Here is a 25,112-nt window from a genome sequence, read left to right as displayed (position 1 = left end):
TGGATGAAAGTGAAAAGTGAAAGTAAAGTCACTCAGTCATGTCTGACTCTTCGTGACCTCATGGACTGCAGCCTACCAGGTTCCTCCATACATGGGGTTTTCCAGGCAAGAGTACTGGAGTGGGGTGCCATTGCCTTCTCCATAACCACAGATTAGATCTCTGCAAAAATGTCTCCTATTTAAAGCCCACCTTGTATTTGAGACCCCCCACCTCTCTCCCTAGTGATTAGAGGGGCTAATGGAGGTGGGCCTGTAAACATCTGTGGTGAAACCAGGCACTCAAATCTTTGGGGGCACCTCTGTCACCCTGTCATGCTTTCCCCTTCTCTACCAGTCAGGCAGACTTTTTCAAACAATCCAGCAGCTTTGATTTGTCTGAAAAAATGGTTTAGATTTTAACTAGTTTACTTAATCCTTAAGAGAACTATAAAAGCCCTCCCTAAAGAGATAAAGTGAAGAAAAGCATAGGCCAAAAGCACTTTGAATGTTCTCAGGCTTCATAATCTGATTTTAAGTGTCCTTCATAGCATTTCAGGCACCTAAATCTCATTAACTTGGCCCCACCCCCTTTTAAGAGCCCCAGAGTGAAGAAAGACATCCTGTTATGCTTTGGGGAATCAAGAGGAAACACTTTAGATTTGGGGTCTCCTCTGAGTTGGGAGCACACAGCACTGAGGAAGCTGGGTTAATGGTCAAGTCAGGCTGGGGTGGTCCTCTGTGATGCTGTTTCAGGGGTAGGTACTGAATTCCCTCCCTGCCCAACCACTGGTGCTACCTCCTAGGGACTTGTCTCCTGAGCAGAAGCAGGAAGGTGGCCACATTTTTTTCTGGCAGATTAGCGATTCTTTTACAATGCAGCTGGGAGTCCTTCAGGTCAAAGGCAGTAAACAAATCACCTGGTGATAAATGCGGCTCTGCTGACTGGCTGGAACCTTCTCCCTGGTGGAGCTGCCCACAGCCTTTAGGGAAGGCAGTGAATGGGCGTCTGCACAGGAAGCATGCATAATCCCAGTCTATTTACTTACAAATATGTAAAGGTCTCACGCAGCTGAGGATGGTTTTGAATAAATATGCCTCTCTCTCAAAATCAACAGCCCTATAGATCTGGCGATGGAGCTTCAGTGCTCCCCAGTGCTCAGCTCATAAATAAATAAAAGGTGCCTGTTGATTCAACTGCCAAATGTGGCATGGTGATGAATTTCCAAGGGTGTCAGTCAGGGTGGTGACAATTGCAATGCTGATGGGTCTGGGAGCAGGTGATGGGCAGAGTATCTGTGTTCATGGGTTTTTCACTGAGGCCCTTTATAGGGGTAGATGACTTGAAATTCTGGTGACCAGCACAGCCTGACTTTCTCAGATACCTCACCTAGCACACCCTGCGAAACACAGTGAAGAGGCTACAGAGACCCAGTTAAATAGACACAAAGGAGTGATCAGTTCAGTTCAGTTCAGTCACTCAGTCGTGTCTGACTCTTTGTGAGCCCATGAACTGCAGCACCCCAGGACTCCCTGTCCATCACCAACTCCTGGAGTTCACTCAAACTCACGTCCATCGAGTCGGTGATGCCATCCAGCCATCTCATCCTCTGTCGTCCCTTCTCCTCCTGTCCCCAATCCCTCCCAGCATCAGGGTCTTTTCCAATGAGTCAACTCTTCCGATGAGGTGGCCAAAATATTAGAGTTTCAGCTTTAGCATCAGTCCTTCCAAAGAACACCCAGGGCTGATCTCCTTTAGAATGGAATGGTTGGATCTCCTTGCAGTCCAAGGGACTCTCAAGAGCACTCTCTCCAACACCACAGTTCAAAAGCATCAATTCTTCGGCACTCAGCTTTCTTTATAGTCCAACTCTCACATCCATACATGACCACTGGAAAAACCATAGCCTTGACTAGATGGACCTTTGCTGGCAAAGAAATGTTTTTGCTTTTGAATATGCTATCTAGGTTGGTCATTACTTTCCTTCCAAGGAGTAAGCATCTTTTAATTTCATGGCTGCAATCACCATCTGCAGTGATTTTGGAGTCCTCAAAAATAAAGTCAGCCACTGTTTCCACTGTTTCCCCACCTATTTGCCATGAAGTGATGGGACCAGATGCCATGATCTTCATTTTCTGAATGTTGAGCTTTAAGCCAACTTTTTCACTCTCCTCTTTCACTTTCATCAAGAGGCTTTTTAGTTCCTCTTCATTTTCTGCCATAAGAGCGGTGTCATCTGCATATCTGAGGTTATTGATATTTCTCCCAGCAATCTTGATTCTGGCTTGTGCTTCTTCCAGCCCACCGTTTCTCATGATGTACTCTGCATATAAGTTAAATAAGCAGGGTGACAATATACAGCCTTGACGTACTCCTTTTCCTATTTGGAACCAGTCTGTTGTTCCATGTCCAGTTCTAACTGTTGCTTCCTGACCTACATATAGGTTTCTCATGAGGCAGGTCAGGTGGTCGGGTATTCCCATCTCTTTCAGAATTTTCCACAGTTTATTGTGATCCACACAGTCAAAGGCTTTGGCATAGTCAATAAAGCAGAAATAGATGTTTTTCTGAAATTCTCTTGCTTTTTTGATGATCCAGTGGATGTTGGCAATTTGATCCCTCATTCCTCTGCCTTTTCTAAAACCAGCTTGAACATCTGGAAGTTCATGGTTCGTGTATTGCTGAAGCCTAGCTTGAAGAATTTTGAGCATTACTTTACTAGCGTGTGAGATGAGTACAATTGTGCAGTAGTTTGAGCTTTCTTTGGCATTGGCTTTCTTTGGGATTGGAATGAAAACTGATGTTTTCCAGTCCTGTGGCCACTGCTGAGTTTTCCAAATTTGCTAGCATATTGAGTGCAGCACTTTCGTAGCATCATTTTTCAGGATTTGAAATAGCTCAACTGGAATTCCATCATCTCCACTAGCTTTGTTCGTAGTGATGCTTTTTAAGGCCCACTTGACTTCACATTCCAGGATGTCTGGCTCTAGGTGAGTGATCACACCATCATGATTATCTGGGTCGTGAAGATCTTTTTTGTACAGTTCTTCTGTGTATTCTTGCCACCTCTTCTTAATATCTTCTGCTTCTGTTAGGTCCATACCATTTCTGTCCTTTATCAAGCCCATCTTTGCATGAAATGTTCCCTTGGTATCTCTAATTTTCTTGGAGAGATCTCTAGTCTTTCCCATTCTGTTGTTTTCCTCTATTTCTCTGCACTGATCGCTGAAGAAGGCTTTCTTATCTCTTCTTGCTATTCTTTAGAACTCTGCATTCAGATGCTTGTATCTTTCCTTTTCTCCCTTGCTTTTGGCTTCTCTTCTTTTCACAGCTCTTTGTAAGTCCTCCCCAGGCAGCCATTTTGCTTTTTTGCATTTCTTTTCCATGGGGATGGTCTTGATCCCTGTCTCCTGTACAAGGTCATGAATCTCCGTCCATAGTTCATCAGGCACTCTATCTATCAGATCTAGGCCCTTAAATCTATTTCTCACTTCCACCATATAATCATAAGGGATTTGATTTAGGTCATTCCTGAATGGTCTAGTGGTTTTCCCTACTTTCTTCAATTTAAGTCTGAATTTAGCAATAAGGTGTTCATGATCTGCTGCTGCTGCTGCTAAATCACCTCAGTCGTGTCCAACTCTGTGTGACCCCATAGACGGTAGCCCACCAGGCTGCCCCATCCCTGGGATTCTCCAGGCAAGAACACTGGAGTGGGTTGCCATTTCCTTCTCCAGTGCATGAAAGTGAAAAGTGAAAGTGAAGTCGCACAGTCGTGTCCGACTCTTAGCGGCCCCATGGACTGCAGCCTACCAGGCTCCTCTGTCCATGGGATTTTCCAGGCAAGAGTACCGGAGTGGGGTGCCATTGCCTTCTGAGTAGGGGCTAAATCCTTGGGCCCAGACTGACAAGGATGTAGTGTCCACAAGGCCATTCTTCTGTAGCTACTAACTCTGCCCCAACCCATCCGTCCTCTATTTGAAGGGCCCCAGAGAGTTTTTCTAATAGACTTGGTGGTCCTTGCCTAAAGTCCTTCAATGGACCCTATTCACTTTTTGTATAAAATCCCAATTCCTGAGTTTAGCATGCAAGGCTTTTCACAACTGTGGCATCCTCCCTTATGGCTCCATATCCCACCACTGTCTGAACACTTGCCACAGTGGCTTTCCTCTTCTTGCCTGGGCACCTCATGGATCTGTGTGTGTCCATCAGGGTTCTCCAGAGATATAAAACCAATGGGATATATGTTCCTAGATTTATTTGAAGGATATGCTCATGTGATTCTCCATGCTGGCAAGTCTGAGATCTACAGGGCAGGTTGGAGACTCGGGCAAGATTTCTGTTACAGTTTAAGGCTGAATTCCTTTCTCTCCAGAAGCAGATTTTGTTTTTAAAGCCTTCAGTTGATTGAATGAGGCCCACCTACAGAATGGGAGGTAACTGCTCTTACGTAAACTCAGCTGATTGTGATGTTAAACACATTTGCAGACTATTTTCACCACCACCTAACTAGTATGTGATGTACTATAGCCTGGCTTAATTGACTCATTAAATTTAGCCATTACATGGTGTCTGTCTGCTTTTGCACATATCCTCCCATTGTTTAGAGAAGGAAATGGCAACCAACTCCAGTATTCTTGCCTGGAGAATCCCCATGGACAGAGGAGTCTGGCAGGCTATAGTCCATGGGGTCACAGAGTTGGACACAACTGGCTAAGACTTGCTGTTGTCTAGAACCCCTGAACCTGCACACACAACACACACTCCATTGCCTGTTAAGTGCCTATTCATTTTGCAAGATTATTCAACACTTGCGCCTCTACAAAGCTCATCGCTCTGAGAGGGAGCTGTACACTTACTCTTTCCTCTTTTCCACTGTCCTTTTCCTTGGTTATAGCACCTAGTGCGCTTTATAGCAGTGGCTTGTCTGTTAAGTGTGTCTCCAAGTTAGATTACTAGCTCCAGGAAAGCAGAGATTTTGTCTCACTTATCAGTTCATTTTCTACTAAATAGTGCAGGACCTAGAATGTAGCAGGTGCTCAATAGTTAGAGAGTAAATGAATTATTATAAGATACACATAAAAACCTAACATCTGGCAAATTTGTAAGATAAAAAAAAAATCTGTCCTTTGATTTGGTTTTGTTTTTCATGAGGAACAAGCCTCAACATGTCACATCACTGAACTGATTAGCAGATGTTAGCTGTTTAGGCTGGGTGAGCTTGGGATCAGTTTGCATCTGAGCCCTGGGCCCCTCCTGCTTTGCTCCTAGATCTCCCAGTGTGTTCCCTTCCAGTCATCAGCCCCTACCCCGTATCCCAGCCCTTTTTTCCTGTGGGAGGGCACCTGTCAGAGCATAAGCACCTACTGTAGCCTCTAACTTCTGAAATGACTCTTTTTCCCCTCCTTGAACATGATCTATACTGGGTGGGATAACACTTCCCGAGTAATTTGGGTAGAAGCAGTTATTTGGAAAAAAAGAGAGAGAGATGACTCAGAAAAGACTCATTCTAATCTGTCACTTCTCTGCTTAATTGGTTGACAGCTCAGCAGTCCCCGTTGCTCATATAGTCATAGCCTTCCTGCCCCATCACATAGTTTTTAACACCAGTAGATCCACAAATATGAGGTTGTCTGTTATCAATGCATCGCTACTTTCTTCCAAAGTAGCTGAGCCAGACTGCATAGTTTTCTCTTGCTCCTAGGATTTTGGGGAAGAGTTTGCCAAGGAGTGACATTCACATGACATTTGGGAAATGGCAGAGGAGGAGAGGCCAAATTTCTCAAGGGACGTAGTGGGCGGTTGCACGGGTCTCTCTGTGAGTCTCCAATTTCTAAATTAAAGCATTCATATTAGAAACAGAGTGGCTTCTAGCCACTGTTGTCCTCATGGCACCCTGCTTATATTACTGTTTCTGCCAGGTCTTTATGGATCACTGGCTTCTTAGTAATTGGATAGTGGAAAGGGCCCTAGACTAGGATTCAGGGTTTTGGGTGATCTGATAACTATGTCACTAAGTCACTCCCTGTTTCTAGGCCTCCATTTCCCATAAGTAAAATGAAAGGTTAAACTAATTGCTTTTGAAAGTTTCTTTCAAACTTAGAACACAGATCCATCAAATGTATTGCATGTCTACTAAATCCTACCAGAGACGATGTTATGCAGTTTAACACAGAGGCAAAACCTGATTCCCTAGGCTTTCAAGTCAAATACATCAGTGGTGGATTAGGTGAGTTTCAGACTGAGAACTGGAAGAAAGGATTGTTGAATCCAAGGCCCCAAAGCCAGGCCTCTAGGACATTACACTCACTGGCTGTGCATCCAAGGAATCTCCGTTCAGTGCTGAGCACGTCCTCCAGGTGATCTGTATGGTGAACCTGCAAACGTAAAACAAGAGGTGCTTATTACTCAGAGATAGCCCGTGCTCAGACCTGCACACAAAGCTGTAGGATTCTGAATGAAATGAATCTTCAGTTCATAGTGACTGCTGATGCCTTCATCATTAGCTGTCCCTGGAAGGATGCTGACCACAGATAATCTTTGAAGCCCCTCCTTGTCCAACAATAGCACGTGGATTTCAGAACATAATCACAGGGGGTGATTATGTGAAGTGGTCAGAAGCCTTCAGATCAGTCAGAGGACAGGGAGCTCAGAGAGTGTGTCCAAGCCTTGCTGATGGAGAGCCTTTGGTGACATTGCCTCTGCTTTGCTCAGGGCTGGCACCCTCCACCCCCACCTCTGAAGAAGTAGCAGAATTACATTTGTATGATGTCATGGTATTCTCTTCCAGGAAGGAACTAAAATGGTAGAGGCTTAATTAATGGTGACTATTAGCAGTATTTTTGTTGCCAAGGTGGCTAATGGAATGGTCTCTGTCACATTTGGACAAGGACACAGTTACTCAGCCCACTTGGAGAAATATTTAGAAATTCTCTTTGATCGTACAAATTTAAAGAGGGAGAACCCATCAGTTCCTGGTTTATGCATTCCCCATGGGCAGTGAGTGAGCTCTAATTCTTTGTCTCCCCACAGCTCCGAGTTTCATTTTAGACACTAGGTATTTAGTGAATATTTGTGGTTCGCAGATTCTAAATGGGTTGCCAGAAATCTCCCAGAGGTACTCTTCAGTATCTTTTTCTCCATCTAGTAGTGAGCACTCTAGCCCAAGGCATCGCAAGGCACACGCAGTACAGATGAGAGCTCCTTTGGAAGATGTTGATTTTCATACACAAAGTACAGTGTTCTTAAGAAGAGGAAGGGTCCCTCCCTCAGGAGTTACTCAGCCCCTGGAGACAGGCAGGTGTGAACACAAGAGTCTAAGACAGCAAGCTCCATTGTTAGTGCTTCCCGTTTAGTAAGCAGGCTGAGAACGTCTGTCTGTCTCCTGTGTCCCTGGAGAGAATAGCTGCTGGTGACATAGTGTTGGTTTGAAGAAACCCTTAGATGCACTTACTCTCCTGTTCTCTTTCTGTGTAATTCCTCCCCTTAAATTCGAACATGTTGCTGTCATATTGGCAACAGTGAGCACTATGGTGGAAAATGCATCTGAGTTCTTTTCAGACCGACCTTGTTACCCCTCAGGTGAAAGCTCTCCAAAATTGGACTCTCTTGGCATGGCTTTTCTTGATATTGAACTGAATGCACTGAAGAATGATGTTTGAAACTTGGGTTGTTTTTGAGATATATGGTTTTCAGAATATACTTTTCAGCTGTCACATTTTATTCATTTTGAGAATGCACAAATATAATGGTTTATTTTTAGATCTGACTGTTTATCATTTATTGTAAAGCATACATTTATTTGTGAATATTTGAGCCTATGTATTGATCATGACTGAAGTCTAAGTACTGATAAATACTGTAGCTGGCAGATGATTTATCTAAATGTTAAGAATAGAATTCCCAAAGGTGCTAATAAAAGCACATAGATTCCATTTTAATGCATTCAGGATTACTAGTAAATGAACATATGTTTGCATTTCAAAAGTTATGTTTGCATTACCCAAAAACTGCATTTAGTACTAAGGAGTTGAAATCAGCAAATGCTTTAATGAGATATTGCCTTATAAGAAAGATGCTTAGCTCTGATAATAGACATGCAAAGAGAGGAAGATGTATGATGCTATTGCAATTTCATGATGTTAGTATTGGATTGCCTTTGGTTCTCATTGTGCTGGAAGCATTTCATGAAAAACAATGTCACAAGAGCTTCTGCTTCTATCTCTTCTCCCACTTCAACCAGTTTATTCTTGTGATGTTTCTACTGTAATCAAAGTTTGTATTGATAAAAACATTGTCTCCAAAGTCTGAAGTCATTGTCAACCATTCAACCAATAAATTCTTAATGTCTTACCATTCAACCAATAAATTTTCAAGTTCAAATTTTAGCCTTTAGTTACTTGAAAACCATTTGAGGTTAGGAAACAACTTCCAGTGTACAGGACATATGTTCAGAGTTGTTATTCTTTTGATATAATTAATGGAATAAAATAATCTTACTGACTTCCCATATGCTAGAGAATGTATATTGTTATTTTGCTTATTAAAATGTAACTGTATAAGATCATTATTATTAGTCCCCATTTCACAGAAGAGAAATTAAGGACACAGTGAAGTTGAGCAACTTGCTTGAAGTTGCAAAACTCATCAAGGGTGAAGCTGGGGCTCAAACCCCAGTGTATGTGATCCCAAATGCTGTTCAGAGCAGCAAGGCTTTAGAAGAGTGGGAGCATATTTGGCTTATATAAGTCTATAATGATAACCCTACAGCCCTTGTTCCTGCCAGGCCTGAGCATGTAATAACACAAATATTTAAGTAAAGAGTTTAGAAGCCACTTGTGGGTGTATCCCAGAGAAAGTCGGCTTACTGGGCAGGAGCACTCTCTTCTTCCCAGGGACCCTCTTCCCTTGGAGTCTGGGCCTGCAGAGCCAGCTCTGGCTCTTCCACCTTCTTTCCAGGCCCAGTCCTTCCTTCAGTTCAACTTTGGTAGCGCTTACAAGCTTATTAAGGGCAGGGAAGGGTGGGGTGGTAGTGAAGTGGGGAAGGGAGGGCAGACTTGGGAAGTGTCAGGGGTGTTCTTTAATTTTAAACAGGCCTTCTCCAATAGTTAGAGAGTCTGGGATGGACATGTACACACTGCTATATTTAAATTGGATAACCAACAAGGACCTACTGTATAGCACATGGAACTCTGCTCAATGTTACGTGGCAGCCTTGATGGGAGGGGAGGGTTTGGGGGAGAATGGATGTATGTATATGTATGCCGAGTCCCTTAGCTGCTCATCTGAAATTACCACAATGTTGTTAATTGGCTGTACCCCAATACAAAATAAAAAGTTCAAAAAAGAAAAAGAAACCCCAGGTAAAAGTAAAAATAAATAATAAATAGGCCTTCCCCATATCTTTTCCTTGATTTAGGAGTGCTATCCCTCAGGAGAGGGGGTGGAGGTTGTGATGGGCTTTGAGAAAGGAAGTGGTTGGGGCACAGCACAGCAGACAGAAACTGTGGGACTGGTGGGAGCTTTGGTCTATGAGAAGGCTGAGTCTGAGGGAGGGGCCTGGGAAGTGAGAGTGGAATGGGGTGGGGACAGGGTTGGGGGTGGGTACAGAACAAGAGTTTGAGAGCAGGGGAAAGGCAGAGACCCAAGGTTAGAAATACAGGTTTACTTATTTATTTTTTCTTCTTCCTGCTGTTCCCCTGGGAGAACTTTCCACCTACCATCCACTGCAGGGTCCTTCCTGCAGACACAAACCCCTTCCATCAGATGCTCTGAAAATTCCCATGTAGGAGCCTCCCTCTAAAGATGATTCCCCCTCTGCCTCTTATACTCAGTTACCAGTCAGGTCCCTTTTCTAGGACATTATTCTTGATGGACTAGGGAGTAGGGTCACCTCTTCCCTATGACACTGACCTATATGCCCCTGTGTTTATATGGGTTCATGGCCAGTCAGAAAGCCCAGGAGAACAGAGGCTTCTTCACAACACATACTTATTATTTGTAGCGCAAAAGCACACCTTTTCCTGCCTTGATAAGGACTCATCTAGGAAAATACTCAGAGAAGACGATGGCACCCCACTCCAGTACTCTTGCCTGGAAAGTCCCAAGGATGGAGGAGCCTGGTGGGCTGCAGTCCATGGGGTCACGAAGAGTCAGACACGACTGAGCGACTTCACTTTCACTTTTCACTTTCATGCATTGGAGAAGGAAATGGCAACCCACTCCAGTGTTCTTGCCTGGAGAATCCCAGGGATGGGGAAGCCTGGTGGGCTGCTGTCTATGGGGTCGCACAGAGTCGGACACTACTGAAGAGACTTAGCAGCAGCAGGAAAATACTGAGTTGGCCCAAAAGTTCGTTAGGGTATTCTGTAAGGTCCTACAAAAAAGCCCAAATGAACTTTCTGGCCAACCCAAAATGAGGAGAGCTGTAAAATGTCTCTCAAAGACCAGGAAACACTGCTCAAAATGAGTGCTAAACCACCATTCACTATGTATAGGAATTACCCAGTGGTCTTGTTAAAATAAAGATTCTGATGAAGTAGGTCTCAGCTGGAGTCTGCCTTTCTTCCAGCTCATGCAGGTGCCAAGGACCACACCTCACTCTAGTTTCTGGCTAGGCTTTGCTTTACTTCAGCCTTCAGGAAGATGGAAACACGTTCTAGATAATGTCTTTTGGGTGTTGTATGTGCCGGGCATCTTATTCGGATATTTTAGAATATTTAAATGTGCCTGTGTTTGGGTTATTTATTCTCCCAATGAAGCTTTTGCACCAGAGGCCCCAGGTCCCTAAGCTGACATGCCCAAAGACCATACAACTCGCTGTCTGTGCATCACCATTCCTGCTGTTGCTGGCTGTTAAGTTTTCTCTGTCTGAAGGAGTCAGGACTGATGCTCTTTTGGTGACCTAATTGATCTGGTCAAAGAGAGGCTTCTGGAAGCTCTCAGCCTCTGCCTTGCCCATTGTTCCTCCCCGAAGGCCCTGGAACACCCCCCCCCCCCACCCCCACCTCCCTGCCTGGAAGGAGCGACAAGTGTGTTCATCATGTTTGTGGCCTGATTGTGTTTCTATTGCCTGAGGCTGGGCTTTTGAATTTTTCAGCAGGAAGAAAAACTGCACTGGGAAATAATTTTCCTGTTGGTAGGTTCTGTAAAGGTTACAAGCAACCACAGATACACCGTACAGTCCAGGTAACAAAGGAGACAGGCTCTTCCATTGCTCACCTCTTTGCCAGCAAATGATGGTGACCAGTGACCCATGGTGGTCCTTCCCACAGGACTTCAGACTCCCTCTTCTGCCTTGATTAATTCTATGTTCTGAACAGAAATGACAATCATTTATTATTCTGTTTTACATATTCACCTCCAGGGAGTCCAGCTAAAAGCTCTAATTTTCTAGTTCAATTGTAGCACTGGTCTCTGAGAGGCATTGACTGCAGAGATGCTAAAAGGATGCCAGTTCAGTGAATTATTGAGTTTTAGATAGAATCATATGCTTATATGGATTCAGGTGGTGCTTATTGAAACATGATGCAGCCCCCCCACCCCTTGCCACTGGGCCAATATGTTCTTACGTGAAAGAACAATGAGCTTGGGTGGGAGTGACCTATTACAAAAATCAAAGAGGTCGTGCACCCTGTGTCTGCCTGCAGTGCCTGACTGTCCTTAGATACAGCCACAATTGTCAGTCAGCTCTGAGGGACCTTGGCTGCCTGTCTCTGCATCCTTCCGCAAGCCTGTGGCTGTTGGAAATGGAAATCAAGGCAGTTTCCTGCTGATTTAAAAAGTGTCATTCTTCCCTTCCATTAAAGTGTTTTAACAACGCGAAATCTCTTAATCTCCTGCTTAAAATGATGATGGATATTTCAGAACAGCGATTTTGAGGCTCTTTGAATTTTTCAAATGTGCATAAGAATACAGCGTAGCTGGTGAGCCTTGGGGCACCTGGAGTCCTGAGTTAGGTAAGATTAGAATTTTCCCACCTCACTCTAGTCGCTGGCTAGGCTTTGCTTTTCTTCAGCCTTCAGGAAGGTGGGAACGTTCTAGATAATGTCTTTCAGGTGTTGTGTTTGCCGGGCATCTTATTTGGATATTTTAGAATGTTTTAAGTGTGCCTCCATTTGGGTTATTTATTCTCCCAATAAATGAAATCATGAACTTTTGACTTAAGTTGGTACGGAAAGCAGGAGGCAAATTGCAAAGCCTTGAGGAGTGCAAGGAGAGCCAGGCAACTGGGGGTGAAAGATCATGGCAGAGTCTGGAGAACCATCTGGATGTGAAATGCCCATGCGCACGCCTGTGAGGGCAGGAGTCAGGCTGCAGCCAGCAGGGGGCGCCAGGCTTGAACCAACAAAGGGCCTCTGTGGAGGGTGGGGAGAAGGGTTGGAGCTCTGGGTAACTGGTTCTGGTGGTGTCAGGAAGCATTTTCACTGATAAAAGACACACCTCCTCGGGAAGTGAGGGGGCTGGAGGAGGTCCCTGCAATTTAATATATGCACTTGGATCCTCAGGGAGATCTTGTGAGCTCTCATAATTGGGCAGTGATGTGACCCCATCTTCCTCATTCTTGAGTGCTCCTGGGAAAGCAACAACAGAAGAACAGAGAAGGCTTGCTGGCTCAGGGCTGCCTCCTCACTCAGGATGATCTAGATAGAGCATCCATGTAGCGATGGAGAGAACTCGGGCGCGGTACTTAGCACTGCGGCTGCTGCTAAGTCACGTCAGTCGTGTCCGACTCTGCGACCCCATAGACGGCAGCCCACCAGGCTCCCCCGTCCCTGGGATTCTCCAGGCAAGAACACTGGAGTGGGTTGCCATTTCCTTCTCCAATGGATGAAAGTGGAAAGTGAAAGTGAAAAGTGAAAGTGAAGTCGCTCAGTCGTGTCCGACTCCTAGCGACCCCATGGACTGCAGCGCACCAGGCTCCTCCGTCCATGGGATTTTCCAGGCAAGAGCACTGGAGTGGGGTGCCATTGCCTTCTCCCGGTACTTAGCACAGTGTATCACTATAGTCGGTGGTCACTGGACGGTAGTTTTCACTTCTCATTTATCCATACAGTAAACATGGATCAGGAACCTACCTACCCTGGGCTGAGAACTGAGCTTAAGAGGGGTAGGGGGCAAGTGTATTCCCTATTCTTTGGAAACACGAGGTGGGCACCGACTGCCTTGGAGGCTTCGAGGGGAGGTGACATTTGAGCTGGTTTGTGAAGGATGCATACGTGTATATGAAATAGATGAGGAAAGGGGCGGGGGGCGTTTCCTGGTCTTTGGAGGACATTCTGGGATGCTGTGTCACCATGTCACCATGGCATGCCCAGGGAAGCTGAAAGTTCTGTTGAGTTGAGGGTCAGGACTGGTAATACATTTAGGATGGTGGAGAGGAAGGTACACAGAGGAACTGTGAGAAAAGAAAGTTGAGAAAACAGTTGAGAAGGCTACAGCTTGTAACCCTTGCAGGAGGTTTTGACTTTATCCTGCAGTCACCAGGAGGCAGTGGGGATTCAGAAGGAAGGGTGTGACACAGCTGATCTCTGTATGCCTCAGTTTCCCCATTACTGTGACCAGCAGAGACACTCATGAGTGGCTTGGTCATCTTCTCTACAGTCTCAGCTGATTAGCCCTGCTGAATTTGCACTTTGCTTTGGGTCAGATGTCTAAAAAGAGACAAGCGTGCTCCTTCCCAGGGCAGAAGACTGAGAGCTGTGTGCTACCTTACCATTTCGTGTTGCTAAGCCATGTCAACAGCTCATGCAGCAGCTGGCCCGGAAATGAATCCCATGAGGACCAGATGAGACATTAGGCTTGGCTATCAAGAGTCAGTCCCTGCCCTGCTACCTCCACAGGCCAAAAGCCTGAGAGCCAGAGTCTAAAGACTGTTCATTAGAACAACACTTCAGGAGGTTTAATGATGCTTTCTTGCCAAGTTAAAACTGGGGGCAGGTGATAAAATGGTGATTAAACCAATGCATATGTTTGAATTAGACCAAAATGCATTTTGGTGACTTAAGATAAGTCTGCTGTTCACTGATGTTTTCATATGATTTACCTGTAAAATGCTATGGTTGGCCAAAGTGAGGTTTAAGGCATCTTTGCTCCAGAATTTTAGGGCTTCCTAATGCTCGATTTTATCTGAAGTCACCAAAATAGGCCCTCTCTACTTGAGTGTGTGTGCAACCCCAACAGATGACAGAGACCAGCAGAATACAACCGCTGGAGCCCAGAGGCCCCTCTCCAGCTTTGATGATGGGCCTGTCTTGGGTACCACATATCACATTGTATAGGAGGTTGCAAATTCACACTCCTGGAGACTTTCACTCTCAAAACTTCACACACTGAATTTGATAGAGTAATTTCTTTCATGTGTCAGGACATTTCCTATTTCTAAGCTCCTTCCATGGCTATTCTGTGAGATGAGAAGGTTCTGATCCCCATATTTTAATTATCCATTTCTTCCCAATACTAGCAATTCCACTAATACAGACAGAAGCAAAACATTGGCAAGTACAGCTTAGAACTGAGCCTCAACTTTACTGTTTACTAATTATTCAAACTTGGATGTCACCCTGAACTTTGGATTCCTCATGATTAATAGGGTACTGTTGAGAGGACTCACAGAGGTGGCATAATTAACATTTCTTGCACAGAGTCCCGCTCTAAGGAGATCACCAGGTCCTGCCTCTTCTTCCTCTCTTCTTGCTTTGCTGTGCTCCACCATTGACTGGACGTCCACATTTTTTCTTCAGTGCTGCTGATTTTACTAGACTTGGCCCTGCTACTTCCATGTCTTCTGAGACCACTTGCTCCTTAACCCTCTCTTGTCTGGGCTCTAGCCTGGTTGTTCCTTGAAACCCAACTTGCATGATCACCTAAACCTCTGAGCTCCTAAAGCTTTTATCTCTACCTGATCTGGAACTTTTTGATTTTCCCAAAGCACTGAACATCTAAACAACAAGCGACTACAGTTGCTCACAGTCAACCATCTACTTGTTTCTCCTGTGATTTCTCTCTGCCTTTAGCTTCCTTTTACAGCTGCCAGGCTCTGCACCCCTGTCTCTGCTCCTTCCCTGTGGTGAGTCCCTTTCACTGGCTTCTCTTCCTCTGCTTGACTCCTAAACATGCATGTTTTCCAATATTTCTGTCTCAGTGCTATCTATACCTTTCGGCATTTGCTTCATTCTTGCCCATAGCTTCCACTGTACCCGTATCCAGCCCTATGCTTGTGTTTCCATGGTCAAATGTTTTTTTCTTTTTAATGCCAGGAAGCACTCTACTGATATGTAGACTTACCTTCCCAACAACCTAAACACTAGCAACTCTACTCATGATCACACCTTCAACATGCCCCAAATCATTTGTCCCCTACTACTTCGCAAGTGGGGAGTAGCGTGATTTGACTTTCTCTTGGCTAATGGTCACTCATCTCATCACCTCTTCAGCAAAACTTTCCTATCCTGTACTTATTACCTTAACAACGCAGAAAAGATAGTTACCATCTCTGAGTTTCCATAGCATTTTCCTCAAACACTGAGAATCATTGGAAGGCTTTGTTATAATGAGGTGTCTATGTCTCTCTTCTGCCTTTATAGATAGTAAGTTTTCAATGGACAGAGATAGGATATTATCTTAACCTGGGAGAATCTAAGTAATCTCATAGCACTCACCACTCATTTAAATGCTGTTTGATTATTATTCCTTCTCATGTGTAGGTCTGAGCTCACCTACAGATGCAGTCTATGGTTTAAACTTGCTAAAGATGCAGTCTATGTACTTTTTATATGATTAATAGTATTTACTTGTAAAAACCCTTCCCTGGTGGCAGTTTACTAAAGATGCAGCCTACGTATTTTTTGTATGGTCAATAGTATTTACTTGTGGTAGTTATAAAACAGATGTCCTAGAATTATTTCTGGTTCCTTTTCTAGGTGTTATGAAATGAATTGTGTCCTGCCAAAATTCATGTCCTGATTATCACTACCGCAGAATATGACTGCCTTTGAAATCAGGGCCTTTACAGTAGTGATAAGGATAAAATGAGCTTGTATGGGTAGGCTCTTATGACTGGTGTCTTTGTAAGAAGAGATTAAGACAGAGACAACACACAGACTGAGGGGACAACCATGTGAGTACAGCAAGGAGAAGACCATCTGCGGAACCAAGGAGAGAAGAAGGCAGACCTCCCAGTACCTTGATTCTGAACTTCTAGCCTCCGAAACTATGAGAAAATAATTTATTTTCTTTTTGTTGAAGCCACACAGTTTGTTATGACAGCACCAGAAAACCAAGATACTATCTAACCGTTACAGACCAGATTTGGGGTTGAGTAACAATGGTTCTTTGGGTTTGACATTTGGAAACAATTCAAATTGCTTCTTTCTTTTAATTCTAGAGATGTGTCAAAATCAGACAGTGGGTTAAACTGGGCGGATACTTGCCCACATAGTCTTAAGCCAGAGGGGAATTTTTCAGAGTCATTGGCACTAAAATTCAATGACGCTTTCTATATATTTCTTCTTCTTATTTTGTTTTTTGTATTTTTCTTTCTTTTTTTTTTCTCTTTTTTGGTTAGAGTTGAGCAGAGGTTTGCAATTTGAGTCATAAGATAACCTATATTTGACTGTAAAACAATCTGGGATGTTTGGGCTATGAAAGATTTGCAGCTTGATAGTAAAGGAGATGGGAATGCCATGTTCAATTTCTGCCCCAAGATGGTTATGCATGTATAACAGAGCCCAGAGACTGAATCATCACTTGGGTTTTACAAAGGAACTGTCCAGGTGTGTATAGTAAAGAATCTTTTGAGCTGCTCTTGCTGTTAACAATCTGGTTTCATATACCCAGATGATTAGATGTCATAGACATCAGAAGGAGGTCAATAAAATTCAGGCTTTAAACTTTGACAATAATTTGAGCTGAATAATAGTTGAATTTCAGAACTGAGTTGTCATGGTGAGAGCCATTGAAGAGGAATAATTATCTTATAACTCAGTTATTGTCCTGGTGAACTCATAGCAATATCCCTAACTCCATTTCCAACTCACCAAGCCCAGGTCATATTAAGTCATGCTTAGGAATGTTAGTTTTATATATTCTTTTATGTATATATTTATATTCATAGCCAAATACATATAAACTATATTTGAAAAAATATGCATTGCATGAAGCTAATGAAAAATATTAGCTATAAATTGCATATTCTTGGAGAAAAATACTAAAGTACCATTCAAGTAGTCTCAAAAGCCAGATGATAGAGAGATATTAGCAATAATTCTTTTTGCAGTTTAACATATATGACAATCACGCCATTTGTTTCCATTATTTTTGTGAACTAAAATTTTCTCTCATCTCTTTTGGGTAATGCCATACATTTTCCCCCTTATTAATCTATAAAAGCACTATGGTGCATTTTGCTAATCAAAGTTGCACACTGTGTAATAATTTACAACCCAATAAATATAAGCTTCTTCCACATTTCATCAAATGTAGATGCAATTACTAAAAGATACTAAAATAGTAAAGATAAATTTGAACTAAGAGGTAATTTAGGTGCATCAAAACAGTAAGAAATAAATGGTAACTTATTTTAAGTACAGTTTAATCCATTATTTGAGGAAAATCCCCAGGGTGTTTTCATTGAAGGTAAAAAATGACGATTCTTCCACCGAGACAAGAGATTTTTCAAGTGATGCCAATAAATGAAGGGCAGAGGGAGGGAATGAAGATAATTATAGCAGTTCTATTCCTGATGGCAATGAAAGAGATGAGAAAATTGAGAATTAATGGAAAGGAATCATTCATGTTCAAGACATGATCGCATATCACCCTTTCTCCTATTGAAATAACCAATAGAAAATACAAATTGTGAAAAATCTTTCACCAGCTGTGACAACAGGAAAGAGGTATCAACTACATGGCAAGGATTTCAAGGAATTTCTGCTAACTAGAGTGAACATGGTGCCCTACTAAAGTCTAGAGGATGAGCATATGGCTCCTCTCTGGGAACAAGAGCTTATCATGCAAGAAAGCAGAGGTGATGGGAGCAGAAACTACCCCATACTTTATCTGAAGTGGGTGACAGCTAGAAGACAAGGCTGCACAACCACCTCTCACGCCTGCTGACTTCTAGGCCATTTGGCGTCAGTGGTAAAGAGATGGCTCTAGGTTTTGTCTCTAGCATTGATGTCCAAAAGCTGTAGAGTCCTAGCAATGCTGGAGTCTGTGCCTGGGACAGCCTCCCCCAATACAGAGATGCCGCACTTCACAGGGAGTCAGAGCTCCTCGGGCCCAGCTCTGTCCCCACTGCTCAGTGGAGCCTGCCCAAGCTGCACTGGAAGATTATGATCTTATATGTTATTTTCCTCTCATTTTTCTAGAGCAGTAAACACAAATTTCCAACAGAAGGCAACCCATTTCCTACTTTCCAAAAAACTAGTAATGGATATGGTAGATTCTCTCTTTCTAAAGAAGAGAAAACTGAGGAAGTTAACAAGGCCTGGCAGCAAATACTACAGGTTTAAAAATGAAACAAAACAAAAACAGATCACTGTTGAAAATGAGAACAACAGCCTCCAGCCAAAATATATTACTGCAAGAAATAGAAAATGCATGTTTTCCACAAGATCAAAGGTTCGCCACAAGCATGATGACGTTGAAGGCAAAAGCCATGAGGACCATGGGGCACGCTATGGAAATAAGAGTCAGACTTGTAAATTAAAACCTCAGTGGAACAAATGAACAACAAATTGGACATTGCTTTAGTCCAAGCTGGTGAATTAGAAGCGCAAATGTGGGGAAGTCTCCAGAAATTCAGAAGAAAAAGACACAGAAGAAAGCAAGTAGACTGCATTCTTCTCAGGGAGTATGAATAAGGAGAACAGAACCAAGTGAGAGTGTGATTGAAGACAGTGGCATGGACGAGACCTGGAGCGTAAAACTGTGAGAGAATGTTGTGTTTCAGGTTAATACCATGAAAAGAATACTGAATATAGACATGACTTCATAGAATTTCCCAATTTCAGAATGGACTAAGAGCATCATGTATATCCGGGGATATGGTAATCTGTTGGTTCTGTTTCTCTGGAGAATCCTAACAGAGTGGGTTCCATAATTGAATAAATTATGGAAAATCCATCACACTGTAATCCTGTGTAGGCACCAAAAGTGATAAAATGACTCCATATTGAAAATAGATATGGGCTTATGGATAGATCGAATATAAAAAGCATACTAAGCAGCAAGTATGATAGGACCCCATTGACAAATAATATAGCTCCATGCACTTAGCAGATTAAGCAAGTTGTGCTCTGATCTTTGCAGAGGGGCCTCTCTAAGTGTTAAGAGAATAAGAAATGAATTTTATTCCGTTTGTTTATTTTATATTAACTTTTTCTATGTATTTTTGATAAATACTTGAATATTATGTTTTAACTTCATAAAAGTAATAAAACAAATCTATTTCCATAAAAAGAGGGGAGATTGATCCCTAATTTTAGGGCCATCTCTTTTACTTTGTTTAAAAGGAAATAACATTACAGAAATAGAATGGTACAAGATAAAAAATAAATACCCAACTCCCTTCCTTAGTTTGAGTTCCTTTACCCAAGGTGATTATGGGTAACAACCTCTTGTGTAGTTGTATAAAATTTTACACATACATCTGTACACACAGAAACACATCCACTCCCCCTACAAAATTCACACATTCAGGAGTCACATAATCACTGCTCTTTACTTCACCATTTTTACTAAATACATCTTTGGTGGAGCTTTTCCCATTTTAGCATATATGGTTATTTCCTTCTTTATTACTACATATCCTTCTATTATACATGTAACACAATTTAAACAGTACATAATTAACCAGCATTTAGATTTCTTAGAGATATTTTTATTTTAAACTATATTTATAGTAAATTTCAGAAGGTAAAATTTCTGAGACAATGAAGTTATCACATCTTCTGAAATTGATATACATGTTGCTAAAATGTTCAAAAACATTTTTTTAAAGATAAAACAATGTACACAGAAACTATATATGAAAATATCTATATATCTTTGCTGGTACTGATTGTAATTTTAAATAATGCACTTTTATCAAATCAGTGAGAAATACTATCTTGTTTTGATATGTATTGCTATAATTGTGAGTGGACTTGAGTTTGTTTTTTCATTTATATTTTTAGCTTTCTATTTTATATTGGAGTATAATAATTGTTATTGTATGACAGTTAACATTGTTGTGATAATTTCAGGGGGACAGCAAAGGGGCTTAGCCATACATGTACATGTATCCCTTCTTCCCCAAACTCCCTTCCCAACCAGGCTGCCACATAACATTGAGCAGAGTTCCATGTGCTATATAGTAGGTCCTTGTTGATTATCCATTTTAAATATAGCCATAAATGGCAACCCACTCCAGTATTCTTGCCTGGAAAATCCCATGGACAGAGGAACCCGGGAGGCTACAGTCCATGGGGTTGCAAAGAGTCGGACACGACTGAGCAACTTCACTTCACTTCACATCCATCCCAAACTCCCTAACAATCCCTTTATTCCATCCTTCCCCCCAGGAAACCGTTAAGTTCCCTCAGTCTGTGAGTCTCTTTCTGTTTTGTAAGTTCATTTGTATCATTTCTTTTCTCTTCCTATGAATATGTATAATTGAAAAGTGGTGAAAGTGATAGTTGCTCAGCTCTGTCTGTCTCTTTGAGACCCACGGACAGTAGCCTTCCAGGCTCCTGTGTCCATGGAATTCTATTGGCAAGAATACTGGAGTGGGGTGCTATTTCCTTTTCTAGGGGATCTTCCCAACCCAGGTATCAAGCCTTGGTCTCCTGCATTGCAGTAAAGGCAGAGTCTTTACTGTCTGAACCACTAGGGAAGCATATGAATATGTATAACTTTCCCTAATTTTCTATTGTATTACCATGTTCATTGCTTGCTATGAAACTCTTTACATGTTAAAGGAATTCTCAGCTTCATGGTGTACATGAAATTGTTCAGTTAATTTTTTGACTCTTTTTTTTCACTGTAGAGAATTATACATTTTAAAAAGTATTAATGTTTGCCAATATTTTCTCCCATGACTTGCAATTATTTTAATATTTTTTGACTGTGTTTGTATGCTCAGTCACTCAGTCGTGTCTGACTCTTTGTGAACCCATGGGCGGTAGCCTCCCAAGGCTCCTCTGTCATGGATTTTCCAGGCAAAAATACTGGAGCTGGTAGCCATTTCCTACTCAAGGGGACCTTCCTGACCCAAGGATAGAACCCATGTCTCATGATTTTCCTGCATTGGCAGGCATTCTTTTTACCATCGTGCCACTTTTGACTCTAGGGTTATGATAATAATATATGTACTTTCTTCTAGAATTGTATTAGAGTATTTATTGATTGTTATAAGGAATTATGGGCTATGAAGCTTTTCTCTTTTTCTTTTTTTTCCAAAGCATTAGCTAGTTGTTTCAATCTAATTTCTCATATATGAACTCCAGTGAAAAATAGTACCAAGCTGTTTTAATCATTACAGTTTTGTAATATGTTTTAATTGTGGTTGGACTTATATCCTTTTATTACTATACTTTCTCAGAACTATCTGGGATAATGTTTTATATATGTATTCTTCCAGAAAATCTTTGGTGTTATTTTTCCCATTAGTAAAAATAAAAAATCCCATTAGTATTTTAATTTGGACCATGTGAAAGCTCTATATAAGTTTTGAGGGAAATTTACTTTTTTTTTTTTCAATATCAAGTCTTTGTATGATGGTAGAACATGACATGCAATTAAATCTTATTTCATGTTACTCAGTAGTTTTACATTTTGCTTATTATTGATTATATGAATTTCTCCAAGCTATTTTTAAGCTATTTCATTTTGGAGAGTAGCATCATGAGCTGGATCTTTTCTTTCATTATATCTTCTGATACTTGTTTTGTCTATAAGAAAACTTTTTAAAAATATTAGTTATATAAATTTGTGAACATGTCTTTTTGGACTGTCTTGAGTTTTGAAAATTAACAATTGTCTGTCATCCACAAAATAAGAGAAACACTTATTGTTTTCAGTCTTGCATCTTTATTGCTGTCTCTTGCTCTCCTAGTTGCATTGACCTGTCCTTGTTTAATGATAAGTATGAAGATAGTGGATATTTTTGTACTGTCTCTGACATTAATGATGGCTCTTAGAGGTCCCTTTAATTTTATATGTGATGGAATTCCAGTTGAGCTATTTCAAATCCTGAAAGATGATGCTGTGAAAGTGCTGCACTCGATATGCCAGCAAATTTGGAAAACTCAGCAGTGGCCACAGGACTGGAAAAGGTCAGTTTTCATTCCAATCACAAAGAAAGGCAATGCCAAAGAATGCTCAAACTACTGCACAATTGCATTCATCTCACGCACTAGTAAAGTAATGCTCAAAATTCTCCAAGCCAGGCTTCAGCAATACATGAACCATGAACTTTCAGATGTTCAAGCTGGTTTTAGAAAAGGCAGAGGAAACAGAGATCAAATTGCCAACATCCACTAGATCATGGAAAAAGCAAGAGAGTTCCAGAAAAACATCTATTTCTGCTTTATTGGCTATGCCAAAGCCTTTGACTGTGTAGATCACAATAAACTGTGGAAAATTCCGAAAGAGATGGGAATACCAGACCACCTGACCTGCCTCTTGAGAAACCTATATGTAGGTCAGGAAGCAACAGTTAGAACTGGACATGGAACAACAGACTGGTTCCAAATAGGAAAAGGAGTACGTCAAGGTTGTATATTGTTACCCTGCTTATTTAATTTCTATGCAGAGTACATCATGAGAAACACTGGGCTGGAAGGAGCACCAGCTGGAATCAAGATTGCTGAGAGACATATCAATAACCTCAAATATGCAGATGACACCACTCTTATGGCAGAAAGTGAAGAGGAACTAAAAAGCCTCTTGATGAAAGTGAAAGAGGACAGTGAAAAAACTGGCTTAAAGCTCAACATTCAGAAAAGGAAGATCATGGCATCTGGTCCTGTCACTTCATGGGAAATTGATGGGGAAACAGTGTCAGACTTTAATTTTGGGCTCCAAAATCACTGTAAATGGTGATTGCAGCCATGAAATTAAAAGACGCTTACTCCTTGGAAGGAAAGTTATGACCAACCTAGATAGTATATTGAAAAGCAGAGATATTACTTTGCCAACAAAGGTCCATCTAATCAAGGCTGTGGTTTTTCCCGTGGTCATGTATGGATGTGAGAGTTGGACTGTTAAGAAAGCTGAACACTGAAGAATTGATGCTTTTGAACTGTGGTGTTGGAGAAGACTCTTGAGAGTCCCTTGGACTGCTAGGAGATCTAACCAGGCCATCTTAAAGGAGAGCAGTCCTGGGTGTTCACTGGAAGGACTGATGCTGAAGCTGAAACTCTAATACTTTGGCCACCTCATGGGAAGAGTTGACTCATTGGAAAAGACCCTGATGCTGGGAGGGATTGGGGACAGGGGGAGAAGGGGACGACAGAGGATGAGATGGCTGGATGGGATCACCGACTCGATGGACGCAAGTCTGAGTGAACTCGGAGTTGGTGATGGACAGGGAGGCCTGGCGTGCTGCGATTCATGGGGTCACAAAGAGTTGGACACGACTGAGCGACTGAACTGAAGTCGTTCTTAAGAAGTATCTGTCTTAAGAAGTATCTATTTATTTATACTGTTAATGTCTTACCCAAGGTTACAAGTGAGGTTTGGAAATAAAGTCAAAGTCTCTTTATCTGGAGGCAAGTGGGTTTTCCCAAAAATAGCCATTCTAATATGGCATGCTCATCAAATTCTAAATAGCTTATACATACATTCTTTGGGTCATATTTGCTTGCTTTCTCATAATGTTCTTGCTCTGACTTCAGCAGTTACATTGCAGGAAATACAATTATATATAAAAGCTAACCCAGCAATCTTTATTTCATGTTAGTCACTCAATTGTGTCTGACTCTTTGTGACCCAATGGACTGTACCCTGCCAGGCTCCTCTGTCCATGCAATTCTCCAGGCAAGAATACTGGAGTGGATTGCCATTTCCTTCTCCAGGGGAATCGTCCTGACCCAGGGATCAAACCTGGTCTCCCTCATTGCAGGCAGATGACGATCTGAGCCACCAGGGAAGGGGATTAAAACATTTTAGGGCCCAGGTTTCGGCATTGCTCTGTTGATGGGAGGTGATCCATCTTGGAGTTTCTGAGAGAACAGCCTTCCCCTGTACATTGCCACTTTATCCTCCCTGCCCACATCATAGCAGGGTGTTTCTAAGGATAAGGTCAAGGGTTCCATACATAATTTTTTTTATGATATCTTGAGATTCTTTTCTACTTGCAAGAGTAAAACTTTAAAAAAGGTATAACCACGTGTGCAGATTTGAAATGCAGTTTCAGTAAAGAGCCAAGATTGTTGGCCATTACAATGATAAAACAGGCCAATTTCTGTATTAGGTCATGGCTAAATTGAAAGTATGTGCAATCCCCCCTGGATGCAATTATTTCTCGTGTAGCCCTTTTAATAATGTCCACATTTTGTGCCAAATAAGCTGATCAATAGTAGCTCTGGGAGAAAAATCCCATCTATGCCAGTGTGTCCTGCATGATTCTTATTAATAAATTAAAACTAAGAAGATGTGCTGAAGTGACCTCCTTCCTCCCACCTCCTGGGGGCAGGCACTGAAGAGAGGTGAGTGGGGAGTAGAGGTTTATAAAAAAAAAAAAGAAGAAAAAAAAAAAAACAAAAACCTGGCCCGCAAGGGAGAAACAAAGCACATGGAGCTGGTAAAATGCTTTGTGTGGAAGGATCAAATCAGGCCCTTTTGTGGCCCCTCTGTCGTCTAGATTGCACAGAGCTGAGCTGTGTGGTTATTGATAAGTGCTGTTGTCACACCTGTCTCTTTTTTGCTCTTCCCTGGGACCATTATCTACAGGCCCTCCTATGGGGGTGCTGGCCTCTTAACACCCTTGCCTTATAGTCACTTTGCTGCCCAGAGCTCAGAGGGACAGCCCTTAGGAAGGGAGGAATATGGTACCTGTGACAGTTCACTGAATCTAGGGCAGCTGTCTGGGGCAGGGGCAGTATTCTGATTAAATAGTGCTCAAGATTTCAAGCGTGTATGCTCGGTTTCT

General features: G+C 42.1%; 1 long non-coding RNA gene across 2 annotated transcripts in view; it reads left to right on the top strand.

The window, feature by feature from the left end:
- LOC133257379 (uncharacterized) overlaps positions 1 to 25,112 on the top strand; it is a 412,549-nt gene that overhangs the window by 123,441 nt on the left and 263,996 nt on the right. The window lies entirely within an intron of this gene.

The sequence above is a fragment of the Bos javanicus genome, chromosome 11 (assembly GCF_032452875.1).
Source record: "Bos javanicus breed banteng chromosome 11, ARS-OSU_banteng_1.0, whole genome shotgun sequence".
NCBI lineage: Eukaryota > Metazoa > Chordata > Mammalia > Artiodactyla > Bovidae > Bos > Bos javanicus.
The sequence above is the reverse complement of the archived record's forward strand: the minus strand, read 5'-3'. Positions and strand labels throughout refer to the sequence as shown.